General features: G+C 48.9%; 2 protein-coding genes across 7 annotated transcripts in view; one reads left to right on the forward strand and one right to left on the reverse strand.

The window, feature by feature from the left end:
• The window catches only part of LOC119466316 (uncharacterized PE-PGRS family protein PE_PGRS20-like), a 1297174-nt gene that overhangs the window by 460175 nt on the left and 823626 nt on the right, over window positions 1-13373 (forward strand). The window lies entirely within an intron of this gene.
• Window positions 1-13373, reverse strand: part of LOC119466319 (uncharacterized PE-PGRS family protein PE_PGRS20-like) — a 1091962-nt gene that overhangs the window by 419921 nt on the left and 658668 nt on the right. Inside the window, exon 3 of one of the 3 annotated variants that reach the window (XR_007463707.1) lies at window positions 6433-6580. The gene's annotated coding sequence lies outside the window, so the exon portion shown is untranslated. The other 2 variants (XR_007463709.1, XR_007463708.1) reach the window with 2 other exon arrangements.

Consider the following 13373-nt stretch of genomic DNA (forward strand, 5'->3'; position numbering starts at 1 on the left):
GGGCATATAATTCATCAATTCTTTAACGTCTTCTTCTTATGGATTAGTATAATGTTGGTGTTCTTCCAGCTCTCTGGTACACTTGAAGTCGTGAGGCATTGCGTATAAAGGGCCTAAAGCTTTTCAAGTATATATCCTTCATCCTTGAATAAATCGACTGGTATTCCATCTTCTCTAGCAGCATTTCCCCTAGTTGTGTCTTTCAAGGCCCTTCTAACTGCAGCGCTAGTTATAGAAGGGGCCTCTGTATCCTGTTCATCACTACTTCGAATGAAAGTAGCTTGGCTGTTCTGGGCACTGTACAGGTCAGTATAGAATTTTTGAGTTGCTTTTATTATGTCGTGGCAATGGCTGATAATATTACCCTGCTTATCTTTCAGTGCATACATTTTGCCTTGTCCTATGCATAGTTTTCTTATTGATTTCATGCTGCGTTCATATTTTATTGCTTCCTCAATCTTTTCCACTTTTTAATTTCGGATATCCCTTAGTGTCTTCATGTTGATCGGTTTCTACAGTACAAAAAATTATAACTAACATCTGGACTTTGACACTTTCATGTTTTGCCGTTTCTTTATTAGGTCCTTTGTTACTTGGGAGAGCTTACCTATGCGTTGCCTTGGTGCCTTGCCTTCCACTTTAATTGCTGCTTCGGAGATCAACCTAGTTACGGTTTCATTCATAACCTCTATGTTGTCTTTATCTTCCTGTTCTAAAGCTGCATATTTGTTTGCGAGCACCAGCCTGAATTGGCCTGCTTTTACCCTTACTGCTTCTAGTTTGGCCTGTTCATGACTAACATTATTCTTTCTCTCTTCAAACTGAGAGAAATCCTAGACATCACTAGCCTGTGGTCACTGTACTTTACCCTGCCTAACACTTCTACATCCCGCACTATGCTGGGTTCGACAGAGAGTATGAAATCTTTTTCATTTCTTGTTTTTCCATTAGGGCTTTCCCAGGTCCACTTTCAGTTGCAGCGCTTCCTCAAGAAGGTATTCAATATTCGGAGCCTATTCCTTTCTGCGAATTCTCCTAACACCTCTCCTCTAGTACTCCTAGAGTCGATGCCGTAGTTGCCAATTGCTTGCTCGCCAGCCCGCTTTTTACCCACTTGTTGCATTGAAGTCGCCCATGACTACAGTATACTCAGTATACTCAGCCTTTCTCATTGTTCATTTAACATCTTCATAAAACTGTTCTAATTCTTCATCATCGGGACTGAAGGTTGGGGCGTAGGCTTGTAAAACCCTTATTCTATACTTCCTATTCAGCTGTATTACGACGACTGATACTTTCTCATTAATGCTGTAGAATTCATGTGTTGCCCGGTATGTCCTTATGTACTAGAAATCCCACTCTGAATTTTCTGCTACCTGGAGGACATCTGCAGCAGAGGACGTACGTTGCCGTTGGTCAGCACTGTATTATTATTATTGGCCTCACTAAGGCCAATAATATCCCAGGAAATATCTGATCATTCTTCAAATAACCCTGCTAAGCTAGCCTCACTCGATAGGGTGTGGGTGTTGAACGTTGCCAGGTACAGTTTCCATTGGCAGCCTATCCAAACACAGAGATTCTTGGCATCCTCTGCCGCGTCGCAGGTCTTACCGCCACCTTGATCAGGTGCTCCGCAGCCGCTGGGGACTTAGGGCTACGGGTAAATTGTAGGAGTCATGAAGGTGGCAGCGGCGGAATTCTGCACCAGGGAGGCCAATTCCTGTTCTGGTGAGGGAGTGAGTTTGTTGAAGCTTAGTGGGCCTTCCTAATTTGGTTGCACCCTGACTAGTATAGCCCTACTAGCTCTCGGCTATACTTTTTTTGTCGGTGTCAGATGCCACATCATGCCTGAAAAGTCGTGTGTTCGACTCCGACCACTGGTTGTAGTTCGAATGCCGTAGTGAACTATATCGTAAATAAACCTGCCTTAGTTAACTTCGCCCTAATCACCTCTACCTTAATTCACTATGGCTTAATGAACTTTGTCTTCATTGGCATCACGAAGTGCCTTGATTGGCTCACTTTTGGAACATCGAAGTCACGCCAACGCCGACTACGCCAGCCTTTCCGTCTTATTAGCCTTATAATCATCATCATCATCACCATGATTAGCCTATATTTATGTCCACTGCTGGACGAAGGTACCAACCTGCGATCTCCAATTACCCTTGTCTTGCGCTAGTTGATTCCAACTTGCACATGCAAATTTACTAATTTCATCACTTCACGTAGTTTTCCACCGTCCTCGACTGCGTTTCCCTTCTCTTGGTACACCCATTCTGTAACGGTCCAAAGGTTATCCATCCTACGCATTACATGGCCTACCGAGATCCATATTTAATGCGAAGCATTTGTTGGCGAACGTTTGTCACTTTGACAGTATCTATCTAGCCGCCTAGGTCTTGGTGCTCTCATGGTGGTATCGTTAACTTTCTATTTACCAAAATTGGCATAGTATGACAACAGTGTATGACGAACATAAATGATAGGTCATGACATGAATTTCATGACGTGTGTGTCATGTAGGTCATGAAACAGCCGCCTAAGATGACAATGACCAAGTGAAAAACACATTAATACTCAAAAACCACCGAAATGGGTCCTCGCGTGGGTAGTAAGTGAAGAAAACACTAAAGGATGATGGTAGAAGTGATAGTCACGAGCCTGACTCGGCAAAATCGATAATGACTCAGCGCAAAACATTAACACTGAAAAACCACTGAAATGAGTTTCCATGTGGGTACTAAGTGAGGGAAATACTAAGGGACGATGGTAGAAGTCACAGTCATGAGCATAGCTAAGCAAAAATGACAATGACTCAGCAAAAAAAAATAACACTCTAAAACCACTAAAATGGGTTCGCACGTGGGTACTCATTGAGGGAAACAGTAAAGGATGGTGGTAGAAGCCATAGATAGTCATGACCGTGACTTAGCAAAATGCTCCGACTCAGAGAAAGTTAAACACAAAAAAGCTCCGTCGCATGCCCCCACGCGTGGGACACGTGTAAATGAAGAGCATAGTGGGGTTCCGTAGTGTTGGTGTTGTTGGTGTGGTGGTGGTGGTTATGGTGCGGTGGTGGTGGTCTGGGTTGAGAGAGAAGAGAGAATCGTAAGTAGGTAACGTAAAGTTGTTATTATTTTATTGGCATCACTGCGATTATTATTATTATATTATATTATATCATTATTGCTTCTCTGTTGTTCTCTTCTTTTCTTTCTTCTTCTTCTTTCTTCTTCTCTTCGTCGCGCCCTCCGGGGCGACGGGCTCCGCGGCGCCGGCGGCGGCGGCCTCCAGACGACGACGCTTGCTCGCCGCCGCCTCTCGTTCCCGTACGCCGGGGTCCGCGGCCCGACGCTGACGTGTCGCAGCCGCGTGTCATTCTCGACTCGAAGGGTCCGCGGCCCGACGCTGACGCCTGCCCGCGGCTTCTCGTGCACGCTGCTCGGGATCCGCTTGTCGACGTTGACGCCTGGCCGCGGTTTCTCGTTCGTGAAGTTCGGCGTCGGCAGCACGCTTACGACGCTTGCGTTCGGCGTCGGCAGCGCGCCACCTCTCCGCCTTGTCTTCTGCCGCCGTCGACGAAGACGATGGTACGATGTCTTGAACTGGTGCTTCGGCGCTGATGTTGGATTGCGTCGAGGTACTAGTTGAAGGTCTTGCTTCCATCGCTTATCAACTGCGACCGCCGACGAACGCAAGAGAAGAGAGCGCAGGAGTTGACGAGTGGAGCCCGCGCCAACGCGCTTTATATTCCTAGCGCGCGCGTTAGAGGGAGAGGGGGTGGAGAGAGGGCGCGCTATCACGCCAGCACCTGCTGTTACTTAAAGTCCCTATATAAGAAAAGTACCGCCATCTACTCTTTCCTCCGCCACCTCGTCTCCTAAAGCGCTTGCTTTTTTCTTTACTTTTTGCTTGCGAAAGCCAAGTCGACGGTGGCGCACCTAGAAAGTCCACGTTGAAGCTTTTAGGCCGGGCGCGCGCCGCCGCCACCGCCGCCGGCGACTGCGGCTGCGCAGAGGACTTTCAGCATGGCTCTGAGGCGGAAAAAAAGAAAACATAAAGAAGTGAAAAGCGCGCGCTATCATCGTCCAATCGGAGACACAGGAGAGAGAGAGGCGGCATTTATCAAAGGATGGCGGTACTTTTCTTATATAGGGACTTTAGCTGTTATTACGGTGCTTGCAGCGCCGGAGCGTGACTCAACTACGACGCTTCGCGCGCTGCACATGTGCTGCAAGCGTGATGCGGGAGAGGAGGAGTTGGGGAGAGGGCGCACCTGTGCTCGAGCTCTTGCGGACGGACAGCGCAGGATACATGTGAGTTAAAGAAATGCTCTGCATTTAAAACCAATGTAAGGGGTTCGGATGTGGTACTAAGTGATGGAAACGGCGCAACATTGGTGGTCGAAGTAATAGTCGTGAGCATGACAAAGGCTTTCGGCTTAAGGTTTTTAAGGCCTAGCTAAAAGAACCACTGAAATTTGTTCGGACGTGCGAACTAAGTAAATGAAACACTAAAGGACGATGGTAGAAGTCATAGTCGTGAGCATGACTCCGCAAAAATGAAAATGACAAAGCGAAAAAGATTAACACTCAAAAACCACTGAAAGGAGTTCCGTCGTGTGTACTAAGTGAAAGAAACACTAAAGGATGTTCGTAGAAGTAATAGTCATGACCATGAATCAACAAAAATGACAATGTCTCAGCGAAAAAAGATCAACACTAAAAAAACAATGAAATGGGTTCGGAGGCGGTACTATGTGAAGGAAAAGGCTAAAGATTGATGGTCGAAGTCATATTCATGAGCATGACTAAGGATTTGGCCTTAAGGGCCCTTAGGCCTAGCCGACAAGACTTCTCAGACATGCTTGCCATGAAACAGCCGCCTAATCTTGGCGCTCTCATTGTCGTTTCCTTAACTTGATAGGCTCCCCGTACACTACTTCACATAACATCTATTTCCACAGGGCGTGGGATCTGCCGGCTTTTTCGCTGGGTCATTGTCATTTTAATAGGCTGTTTGATGATCTATATGACACGCATGTCATGAAATTCATGTCATGACCTATCATTAATGTTCGGCACACACTGTTGTCATACTATGCCACTTTTGGTACCTACCAAGTAAACGATACGACCATGAGTGCACCAAAACGTAGGCGGCTAGATAGATAGATAGATTGACAATATCTATCTCTCTATCGATCTACCTAAGTGGCCAATGTTGGCCTAGAAATGGTTCGCATTTAAGAGAAATCTTGGCGATGATTAAGCTAGCAGAAATGAATGCGGGTTCCCGTGAAGCAACTAGCACATCAAGGTTGGCGTCATCCGACTCACCTTTTCCCAGACCGCGACAAATTTGTCCCAAAAACCAATGGCACCTTTCGATGACGGAGGGATGACCTAGATGCGCATTTGCATCGGTTTGAGAGGATCGCATTCAGGCGAGGTTGGGAGAAGAGCAAGTGGGCCAGTGCCCTGAGCCTGTGTTTTGTAAGGGAGGCTCTGAGGGTGTTTGGCTGGATGCCAGCAGAAGAATCGTTAGACTATAACAAAGTACAAGAAAACTCTATTGCAGAGGTTCAAGTTGACTGCTGAAGGTTTTTGGGAAAGTTCAGACTGTGCAAGCCAGAAGATTCTGAAATGGGATGGCAGTTCGCAATGCCCTCTGACAAACAATTGTGAGAGAAGATTACAGCTGTCCAAACGGGAAAAAGAAACATATAGAGGAGTTCTAGGCAGAATTGTGGGTGAGCAATTCCTGGCCAGATGTAGCAATGGTCTGGCCATATTTCTGAAAGAGAGAGAGAACTACAGACTGTGGAGGAGATGGCAGAGCAAAGAGACCACTTTGTATAAGCGCATGTATTGATAAATTTAGAAAAGTGGGTTGCAGATTCTCCCATTTCAGAGGAAGATGAGCTGAGAGAGAAACCCCAAATGTGTGGGCGCAGAGGACAGGACAGATGTTTCCTCTGTGACCCTCTCGGTCGTCAGGCGGCGTCAGTCCCCGGTCGTCAGTCCCATTGTCGTGCGGGACGTGATGACCAACGTGAACGGAAATATTGTGAATGGTGTAACAAGAGCGGACACAAAATTGAGGATTGCAAACGCAGACCACGAGAAGTGTCAACGATTATAGCCCCTACTGAAACTCGCGACGCTCGCAGGTTTGAAGAAAAGGAAAGATTAGAGGTCATAAGTGCAGCCATTGTCGCTAGTAAAGACCCAGATATGTCAGTGGTAGAAGGTAAAGAAGAAGGAAAGGAGGCTACTAAGTTTGGTACCTCCAAAAAGCATGACGGGGCAGGTGAAACCAGTTATGTTAGTGGACAGCTCGGTGAGAGACCTCCCGGAGGCTAAGATATATAAATGTTCACACCGTGTAATACAGGAATACTGACAGCCTCGTGCGTAGAAGAACGTGATCTTATAAAATATACCAGGACCGAGAGCAGTCGAGGACCCATAGTCGCTCAGTGAACCCATCTGTTCAAACAGATAAAGGAACCGTGATGACACTAAGAGGGATAAAGAACAAGATGTGAACACGCATATAGTAGTAAGGAAACCTGATGTATCCGTGGAATAGCTGGGAAGGCAGCAGAGAGAAAATGTAACACTCAGGTACGTGATGCGGAAGATGGGTGGTAGACCTATTTGAGAAGGGGTCAGAGAAGGTGTAACATGTGAGCTGAAAAAGGACCTGGTATATAGAAAACTTTGGAGTGAGGGGAAACACACGATGCAATTGATGCTGCTGATACAACATAGAACAGTCCCTGGGTCAAGTTAACGGACACAGAAATGGAAGGCAGATAATAGCGGCACTAACCAAAACAATATTTGGCCAGGAGTACACAGGGAGATACATACCGTATTTACTCGATTCTAATGCGTCCGCGATTGTAACGCGAGTGTTGACTTTTCATTGCGTTCATCACGAAAAGAAATCGCGAAAGTTATCCGAAGGGTGACATTTTGTTGCGTCCAGCAAAAAACAAAAAGAAGAAAACCGCTATAGTAACGCAGAACCACCGGATGCATGGAAATGTTGCCGTTTCGCCAGAAAGGCGAAGCAGGATAGTAGTTTTTTCAGCTGCATAAACTTGGACATATTCGCTTACTAACTGAGAGAACAAGCATGGTGTCATCGCGCACAAGCGAACATGAATAGATCACACTCGATAACCGCAGGCCACTGTCAGAACGCTGGCTTCAGCAAGCGCGGCAGCAGCGAGCGAAGGTTCATAATGTTAATCGCTTCAACGGAAACTGAGCGACGAAAGCACAGCGCATACAAAGCTAAGAGCCGTGTGGAGATCACTTTCAAGATACCGTGCGCGCGACTGCTCGCAGCCGAGCAAAGTACAAGTACGCAGTTGCGGCAGAGTAGAAGCCGCACCCCGTCCCTCCAGCGCTGCCTTCCTGCTTTCCTCCTTTCGCGTGAGAGATTAAGTCTCCAGTTGCCCTTTCACCCGGTCGCAAGATACGCATTTGGTGTCGCAGCTAAATGTTTCATCCCCTCCCGGGGCCTCCTCGGCGTCCGGGTTTTCCTGTGCGCCCGGGGGGGTTTCCGGCACCTCCGGCGCCTCCTGGGCCTGCGGCGCCTCCCGTACTTCCGGCGCCTCCTTGGCCTCCATCGCCTCCTGAACCTCCTGCGCCTCATGTGGCCCCAGTGCCTCCTGCGCCCCCGGTGCCTCGATCGCCCCCGGCGCCTCCTGCGCTCCCGGCGAGTTCTGGGCCCCCGGCATCTCCTGCGCCTCCTGGACCCCCGGCCCCTCCGTGGCTTCCACGGCGCCCTGCGCCTTCTGGGTTTCCTTGGGATCCTGCGCTTCCGGCGCCTCCTTTGCCTCCTGGGCTTGTTTGGCCTCCTGCAACTTTTGCACGACACAGTTATCGCTTTTGCTCTCAGCCGTGCGTTCGATCCCCGTGAGAGCGTGCGTCCCTCGCGCGCTTTCACTTCCACATTTCACTGGATTAAAATTGCGTGCATCATTTCACTTTTTAGTCAAATCAATTTCGGTATTGCGTGCATCATTTCACTTTTATTGCGATAGCAATTATATGGACACTCAAAAGCAGATTTCTGCCGTCGGCGTCGCCGTCGCCGTGAGGTTCCGTATGACGTCATTTGGAGAAGAAATCGTCGCCGCGCGCCGAACGCTGTATGTGCGAGTGAAAGGGCGCGAGGGGCGCGTCTTTCACGGGGAGTGAACGCACGGCGGAGAACAAACGCGCGTTCTGCGCCGTGCTCGCTTAAGGGCTGCAGAAGTAGGCGTCTCTGTTCTCCTTCACAATCACCATGTATGTAGAGCAAACGCGCCTTCTTCCGACGAGCGAGAGGCCGTGGGGGAGGGGGAGGGAAGGGAGGCGACGTTTAGCTGCGGCACGCAGTGCCTATTTATATCAGAGGCTCCGGCAACAATCACCAACGCCGCACGCATTTTGAGCGAACGCGGGCAAAACGCCGATGGCGTCGACAACAATTCTGCGTGTTGCCGATGCTGCTGCATGTCCAAGTTTATACAGCTGATAAAGCTAATATCATTACTCCGTATAGCTCTCTACAAGTTTGCTATCGCAATTGATGCTTCGCCTTTCAGGTGAAACTGCGACAACTTTTTAGTCAAATCAATTTCGGTATTCGATTGTAACGCGAAGATTGACTTCAGGTAGGAAAACCTGGAAAAACCTCACGTTACAATCGACTAAAAATTTGGTCGTTTTGTGAGCGGAAGTTCTAAGCCTCATGAAAGAGCCGGTAGGGATTTAGTGCTTTGAACAGTGTGTAGTCCTTTTGTGAGCACTCATATAGTGCTCTCGAGGATGAACTCCACAGATTGCGAACAGTTTAGTGCAGTGTGTTAGCACCCATGAGCAATAACGAAAGAAATTATTATGGCAGACACTACGAATGGTAATCTTGCTGTGACGAACTGTGTGTGTGTGTGTGTGTGTGTGTGTGTGTGTGTGTGTGTGTGTGTGCGTGCGTGCGTGTGATTTCCTATAATCATTTTATGCTCTCATCTATGCTTCTCTCCCATCTATGATTTTCCTATCCATAGTTCTCTCATCCATGCGTGTACAAAGAGACATATAGGCAGAAACATCCATACACCTGCAAACAAGCCAACATGCGTATAGAAAAGCAGACGCACGGACACACGTACACGTTCCATGCGCATTCACACACGTAAATACTCACAGACAAACAAGCACGCCTACACGCACCTGCGCCAAAGCCCACGTGGAGAATACTCTGGCGCTATTTTTCGTGGAAATAATTAGCCCCACTTTCAGTGTTGGTCGTGAATACGCACATGTGCTTATTCATTGATACTTGTTGGTTTCGGTTACGTTTTTTAGAATTCCCTTTTTAGGAGCTCTTCGCATTTAGCCAGAGCCGGCAGTAGCAGCAGAGTGTTCCGGAAGTAGGCGGCTTCACTCTCGCGTATGATGTATTCTACTTGCCTTTGTTTCGCGCCATGGATCAATCTTCTATTAGCGTCGGCATAGAAAGTGTGGACATTGCATTGGCACAGATTGACATTGGAAAAGGTGCGTTGCCCAATTAAGAAAAATAAGAGGATGAAATGAAAGTTCGTTTCCTTGTACAAAACAAAGAAAAAGCCGTTTATAAAGGGATGTTTCCCACATAGTGTGTAATTGTTGCAAGTAATGTAACACACCCCTTCTTAATCAGGAAAGCTGCGAGGGCGGTGTTCAGAAATTGCATTCGGGGACTTGAAAGACATATAATCGTAATATTCATCGATCAAATTCGTGACATACGTTCACTGCCATAATGGCCGTGAACGTAGGGAATATGGCCACTGCCATATTCAATATTTTTACGTCGTAGCAAAAAACGTGTAACTTAAATTGTGATTAAACAACGCTCTTTAATAAAAACCGGCGAAGTTCGCCTAGAATGCTATACTCTGGCTGTTTCATAACCTAAATGACACGCATTTCATGAAATTCATGTCATGACGTATCATTTATGTTCGTCATACACCGCTGTCATACTATGCCAATTTTGGTACCTATCAAGTTAATGAAACGACCATGAGAGCACCAAGATGTCGGCAGCTATTTCTTGACCTACATGGCACACATGTTGTGATATTCACGTTATAACCTATCATTGATGTTCGTCATACACTCTCGTCCTACTGTGCTAATATTGGTTGTAGTGAAGAAGAACGAGCAGTATACACTGCTTTGAGAAAGACGAAGGCGACGAGTTGGTTGAAGCTTTGTGTCTGTGTTGCCTGAGCCCTGATATGTGTATCCTCTCGCTGGAGTGCTCTACACTCTGATTAATTAAAACCAAAGCGCCTCTCTACATTTGGTGGAGGTCCGAGGCCCTTTCTACCGACCTGGAACTCCGCAGCCGGACGCTCCCTCCCGCTTCTGCCATGCCTGAGGACGCCGCGCAGCCTAATCCTCCCCAGGCATCGCCTGTTGTCTGCTCCGGCGCTCTACGGTAACGCGGTTCCCCGGTCTTCAGCGGAACAGACGATCATGACGTCGAGGATAGGCTCTCCTCATACGACCGAGTGAGTGCGCGTTAAAAATGGGATGCCAAAGACAAACTGACTAACGTCACCTTCTATGTTTCTGGAGTCGCTCATCTCTGGTTCCGAAATCATGAATCCGACTTTTCCACCTGGACAGCATTTACTAATTGTTTCAAAGAAGAGCCGCATCGGACGACGCGGTTTCATCCCTAACCGACAGTTTCAATGCTGCTCCCGCCCATTCCTCGTTCCTCGACCAAGTCAAACAATTCGTTCGAGAGGAAGTCGCGCGTCAACTGTCACTTTTGCGTGCTACCCAGTCATCTGAGCCCTCCTTGTCTCCGGAACTACGTCGGGTCATACACGAATAAGTCAGCGACGCACTACCTCTCGCTCATCAGCCACCTTCATTGCCGGTTCCGCTCACGTACGCTGCCGTCGTCGCCAGTCCAAGACCTCCGCCTGCAGTTTGGCACTACACGCCCACAAGCGGCTTCTACGCGTCGCCTTCTGCAGCTGCAAACTACATGCCCAGAAGCGACTTCCGCGCCTCCGCAGCCCCTACGCCCGGCTCAGCATTGTGCACCCCAGACTGGGCCCCCTGTTCACAATCCGTGGCGTACCCAATACAATCGGCCCCTCTGCTACGCGTGTGGCTTTGCTGGCCACGTGGCACGATTTTGCCGACGACGGGGTTGGTACCCTCCCGATACTGCGAGACCACAAGGGAATGCACCTGACTCCCAGTCCTGCTATGTCCCACCTGTTCATCACTTCGCTTCCTCGTCTCCTGCTCCTCGAAGTTTAACCACTCGTCGGTCTCCATCTCCCCGTCGACGTTCCCTATCCCCCATTGTCCGCCGCCCACCAGCTATGGAGGAAAACTAAAAGGCGCAGTTCCGGAGGCAAGAACTGCGATCTCGTCGAACTGCTGAAGCCCTCGTTTATTCCCTGCGAACGTCATTGAAGTTTATGCGGAAGGTATCGCCGTTCACGCGCTTGTCGACACCGATGCCGCAGTGTCAGTGATTGCCTACCAGCTTCGCTGTACGCTCCGAAAGGTCGCGACGCCGTTTTCCGCTATTTCGCAACGTACAGCAAGCGCTGAGCCAATTGAGCCTGTAGGCACTTGCACCGTCCGTGTTGCCATACAAGACAGTCTATATCACATTGAGTTTGTTGTTCTTCTCCGCTGCTCTCATACCATCATTCTAAGATGGGACTTCCTCTCTTCTCATCACACAGTTATTGATTGTGCCCGTGCAGAACTAGCGCTGACTCCACTTTGCGGAAGTCTTTCCGAAGATTTGCTTCATTCTTCTGCTAGAGCGTTCGTCGCCGCCAACACCGATATCCCTGCTTTCTTTTCCGCCCTTGTGCCCGTTTCCTGTGCTGCTTTCTACGATTCCACAGTTCTCTTCACGCCATCGAAACTTGCTGCACGCCTTCATCCCTTCTTGCTTCCCTTTGCCATCCTTCCCATTCGCCAGGATTCCAGCGCACTTTACGTTTAGAATCCGTTTTCGTGCCCATAATGTTTCCAAAATGGCGAGTACCTCAGGTCTGCTGACGAATTTGAGACGAGCTTTCTCTACGATGTGCCTCATGACTCGACTCGTCTTCAGGTTGACGCCATGGCTCTTCCTGTCTCTGCGTCTGAGCCAGCATGTGACAGAACGTTTGCTCGGTGTATTGATCCGAACCTCACTACGAGTTAGCGCGCGCAGATCGTCGACCTCCTTACCAGATTTCGCACTTCTTTTGACCTCCATCAACAATGTTTAAGACGTACAGCTACAGTCATTGATCACATCGACACCGGTAGCCATGTGCCAGTACGGCAGCGTCCATACCGTGTGTCCGCGACGGAGCGCCGTGTCATCGACGAGCACGTAGGCGACATGCTTCAACGCGGCGTGATACAGCCTTCCCACAGTCGTTCGGCCTCTCCAGTAGTGCTGGTGAAAAAGAAAGATGGGACAATTCGTTTTTGCGTGGGCTATCGACGCCTGAACAAGATAACCCGGAAAGATGTATATCCTTTCCACCGTAACGACGACGCACTGGACTGCCTCTAAGGCGCTGAATTCTTTTCCTCCTTAGACTTACGATCTGGTTATTGGCAAGTCCCGGTGGCTGAGTCAGATCGCCCGAAAACGGCATTCGTTACGCCTGACGGCTTATATGAATTTACCGTGATGCCCTTTGGCCTGTGCGATGCACCTGCCACATTGTCATCTTTTCCCCGGACTTACTTCTCACCTGCTCCGACTCGAACGCGTCCTCACTTGCCTCGCCGATGCTGGACTCCAGCTCAACATCAAGAAGTGTCGCTTCGCCGCCCGAGAGATAGTCATCCTTGGCCACGTTGTTTCGAAAGATCGTGTGCTTCCAGATCCTACCAAACTGCAAGCAGTCGCCGAATTCGCACGACCAAAGACCACCAAATAACTCCGCAGCTTCATCGGATTGTGCTCATACTTTCGCCGTTTCATCCGCAACTTCGCCACCATAATAGGGCCTTTGACGCAGCTTCTCGCGGGTAACCACGACCTCTCGGCCTGGTTGCCACTTTGCGATGCCGCATTCACGACGCTGCATCATCTTCTAACCTCACCCCCGATTCTCCGTCATTTCAACCCCAGCGCACCGACAGAAATTCACACGGATGCTAGTGGTGTCGGCATTGGCGCTGTTCCTGCGCAACGAAAGACTGGCTTCGATGAATACGTCGCTGCCTACGCCAGCCGCGCACTGACGAAAGCGGAAGCCAATAATTCCGTTACAGAAAAAGAATGCTTGGCTATCATTTGGGCCGTAACTAAATTACGCCTTTACC

Source organism: Dermacentor silvarum, chromosome 10, assembly GCF_013339745.2.
Source record: "Dermacentor silvarum isolate Dsil-2018 chromosome 10, BIME_Dsil_1.4, whole genome shotgun sequence".
Classification (NCBI taxonomy): Eukaryota; Metazoa; Arthropoda; class Arachnida; order Ixodida; family Ixodidae; genus Dermacentor; species Dermacentor silvarum.